Below are 4413 nucleotides of genomic sequence, written 5' to 3'. Positions count from 1 at the left end.
TATAAAAGTTCTTTTAAAGAAGCAAGCCCAGGTTGAGGTGCCAGACCGAAAGTCGATATGTCCAGACCGTCACAGACGGAAAGTGTCTATGTCCAGACCCTCCCAGACGGAAAGTGCCTATGTCCAGACTATCGTGCGTTCAAAATTTTTCGTGCGTTCATCGTGCGTTCAAAAGTCCTCATGTCCAGACTTTCGTGCGTTCAAAATTGCCTATGTCCAGACTTTCGTGCGTTCCAAAGGAAAATTCGTGCGCTCCAAAATTGATAATTTGTGCGTTCATGTCCAGACTATCGTGCGTTCAAAACGCCTTATGTCCAGACTTTCGTGCGTTCAAGATTGCCTATGTCCAGACTTTCGTGCGTTCCAAAGGAAAATTCGTGCGCTCCAAAATTGATAATTTGTGCGTTCACGTCCAGACTATCGTGCGTTCAAAAGTCCTCATGTCCAGACTTTCGTGCGTTCAAGATTGCCTATGTCCAGACTTTCGTGCGTTCCAAAGGAAACTTCGTGCGCTCCAAAATTGATAATTTGTGCGTTCATGTCCAGACTATCGTGCGTTCAAAACGCCTTATGTCCAGACTTTCGTTCGTTCAAAAATGCCCATTTTCAGACTTTTTGTTCCAAAGGAAAATTCGTGCGCTCCACAATTGATAATTGGTGCGTTCATGTTCAGACCATCGTGCGGTGATCGAAAAAGTTAAGCCTCATCGAGCGCGGATACTTTTTTTGGAAATAGGTAAAAACATGTCCAAAAAGTTTCGTCAGATCAATTTTTTTAATTTCGTCGCCAATTATGGCTAAAGTAGAGCATACGAATCAAAAATGAGCACTATTGTACTAAAATTGACGACTTGATGACCAAAACAATATTGGGTGATCGGAAAAGTTCGGATACTTTTTTTTTGGAAATAATTAAAAACTAGTCCAAAATGGTTCGGTCAGTCCAATTTTTTAAATCATCACCAATTATGGCTAAAATTGAGCATACCCACCTAAAATGAGCAGAATTGGACTAAAATTGACGATTTGGTCACCAAAACAATATTCGGTGATCGGAAATGTTCGGACACTTTTTTTGGAAATAAGTAAAAACTAGTCCAAAATGGTTCGGTCTGTCCAATTTTTTAAATCATCACCAATTACGGCTAAAATGGAGTCTACCCACCAAAAGTTAGCAGAATTGGACAAAAATTGACGATTTGGTGTCCAAAACAATGTTCGGTGATCGAAAAAGTTAAGCCTCATCAAGCGCGGATACTTTTTTTAGAAGTAGGTAAAACTTGTCCAAAATGGTTTGTTCACTCCAATGTTTTTACTTCATTCCCAATTATGTCTAAAGTGGAGCTTGTCTAACAAAAATGAGCACAATTGGACTAAAATTGACGAGTTGGTCACCAAAACAATGTTCGGTGATCGAAAAATTCGGATACTTTTTTTGGAAATAAGTAAAACCTAGTCCAAAAAGGTTCAATCAGTCCATTTTTTTAAATTCAGCACCAATTATGGCTAAAGCGGAGCATACCCACCAAAAATAAGCGCAATTGGACTAAAATTGACAATTTGGTGCACAAAACAATGTTCGGTGATCGAAAAAGTTAAGCCTCATCGAGCGCGGATACTTTTTTTGGAAATAATTGAAAACTTGTCCAAAATAGTTCGCTCAGTCCAATTTTTTTATCTCAGCCCAAAATAATGGCTAAAGTGAAGCGTCCACACCAAAAATGAGCAGAATTGGACTAATATTGACGATTTAGTCACCAAAACAATGTTAGGTGATCGAAAAAGTTCGGATATTTTTTTTGGAAATAGGTAAAAACTTGTCCAAAGTGGTTCGTTCAGTCCAATGTTTTTACTTCATTCCCAATTATGTCTAAAGTGGAGCTTCTCTACCAAAAATGAGCACAATTGGACTTAAATTCACAATTTGGTGTCCAAAACAATGTTCGGTGATCGAAAGAGTTAAGCCTCATCGAGCGCGGATACTTTTTTTGGAAAAAGTAAAAACTTGTCAAAAATGGTTCGTTCAGTTCAATTTTTTATTTTCATCGCCAATTATGGCTAAAGTAGAGCATACTAATCAAAAATGAGCTCTATTGTACTAAAATTGACAACTTGATGACCAAAACAATATTGGGTGATCGGAAAAGTTCGGATACTTTTTTATGGAAATAAGTAAAAACTAGTCCAAATAGTTTCGGTCAGTCCAATTTTTTAAAATCATCACCAATTAAGGCTAAAATGGAGCTTACCCACCAAAAGTTAGCAGAATTGGACTCAAATTGACGATTTGGTCACCAAAACAATGTTCGGTGATCGAAAAAAATCGGATACTTTTTTGGAAATAGGTAAGAACTTGTCCAAAACGGTTCGCTCAGTCTAATTTTTTAATCTTATCGCCATTTACAGCTAAAAAAAATCGACCCACCAAAAATGAGCACAATTAGACTAAAATTGACGATTTGGTGTCTAAAACAATGTTCGGTGATCGAAAAAGTTAAGCCTCATCGAGCGCGGATACTTTTTTGGAAATAGGTAAAAACTTGTCCAAAATGGTTCATTCAGTCCAATGTTTTTTCTTCATTCCCAAATATGTCTAAAGTGGAGCCTATCCACCAAAAATGAGCACAATTGGACTAAAATTGACGATTTGATCACCAAAACAATGTTCGGTGATCGAAAAAGTTTGGATACTTTTTTTTGGAAAAAAGGTAAAAACTAGTCCAAAAAGGTTCGATCAGTCCTTTTTTTCTAAATTCAGCACCAATTATGGCTAAAGCGGAGCATACCCACCAAAAATAAGCACAATTAGACTAAAATTGACAATTTGGTGTACAAAACAATGTTCGGTGATCGAAAAAGTTAAGCCTCATCGAGCGCGGATACTTTTTTTGGAAATAATTGGAAACTTGTCCAAAATAGTTCGCTCAGTCCATTTTTTTAATCTCAGCCCCAATAATGGCTAAAAAGAAGCCTCCACGCCAATAATGAGCAGAATTGGACTAAAATTGACGATTTGGTCACCAAAACAATGTTCGGTGATCGAAAAAGTTCGGATACTTTTTCTGGAAATAGGTACGAACTTGTCCAAAACGGTTCGCTCAGTCCAATTTTTTAATTGCATTGTCATTTATGACTGAAAAGAAGCATACCCACCAAAAATGAGCACAATTGGACTTAAATTCACGATTTGGTGTCCAAAACAATGTTCGGTGATCGAAAAAGTTAAGCCTCATCGAGCGCGGATACTTTTTTGGAAATAGGTAAAAACTTGTCAAAAATGGTTCGTTCAGTTCAATTTTTTAATTTCGTCGCCAATTATGGCTGAAGAAGAGCATACTGATTAAAAATGAGCACTATTGTACCGAAATTGACGACTTGATGACCAAAACAATATTAGGTGATCGGAAAATTTCGGATATTTTTTTCGGAAACAAGTAAAAACAAGTCCAAAATGGTTCGGTCAGTCCAATTGTTTAAAATCATCACCAACTATGGCTAAAATGGAGCTTACCCACCAAAAGTTAGCAGAATTGGACTCAAATTGACGATTTGGTCACCAAAACAATGTTCGGTGACCGAAAAAAATCGGATACTTTTTTTGGAAATAGGTAAGAACTTGTCCAAAACGGTTCGCTCAGTCCAATTTTTTAATCCTATCGCCATTTATAGCTAAAACGGAGTAATCCCACCCAAAAATGAGCACAATTAGACTAAAATTGACGATTTGGTGTCCAAAACAATGTTCGGTGATCGAAAAAGTTAAGCCTCATCAAGCGCGGATACTTTTTTTAGAAGTAGGTAAAACTTGTCCAAAATGGTTTGTTCACTCCAATGTTTTTACTTCATTCCCAATTATGTCTAAAGTGGAGCTTGTCTACCAAAAATGAGCACAATTGGACTAATATTGACGAGTTGGTCACCAAAACAATGTTCGGTGATCGAAAAAGTTCGGATACTTTTTTGGAAATAGGTGAAAACTTGTTCAAAATGGTTCGGTCAGTTCAATGTTTTTATTTCCTCCCCAATTAGTGCTTAAGTGCAGCGTATCCGCCAAAAATGAGTACAATTTATATAGGTATATTTCTTTATATTTTTATTTAAATAAAACAGGCTTATATTTATATATGCATATACTAAAAGAAAAAACAATAAATTTATTGTTTTATGGGACTCCACGCTTGAAATCTGTTATGGTTCTCAATAAATCAGGCGTGAAAGAAAGGTTGCGCGAAAAGAAAGGGTCTTTAAAGTATCTTTTACGCATGAAAATTGGAGGAAGTTTTTGAAACTTTTAAATTTTTTTTTAGGTGAATTTTCTAGTTTATCAACGCCTTTTACCATTACAGAACATTTATCTGTCATATGTATGCTTGTTATACCGCTTAGAAACTCGTCTTTCTAGATATATATACA

The sequence above is a fragment of the Convolutriloba macropyga genome, chromosome 5 (assembly GCF_964194025.1).
Source record: "Convolutriloba macropyga chromosome 5, txConMacr16.3, whole genome shotgun sequence".
In the NCBI taxonomy this organism is placed as follows: domain Eukaryota; kingdom Metazoa; phylum Xenacoelomorpha; order Acoela; family Convolutidae; genus Convolutriloba; species Convolutriloba macropyga.
The sequence above is the reverse complement of the archived record's forward strand: the minus strand, read 5'-3'. Positions refer to the sequence as shown.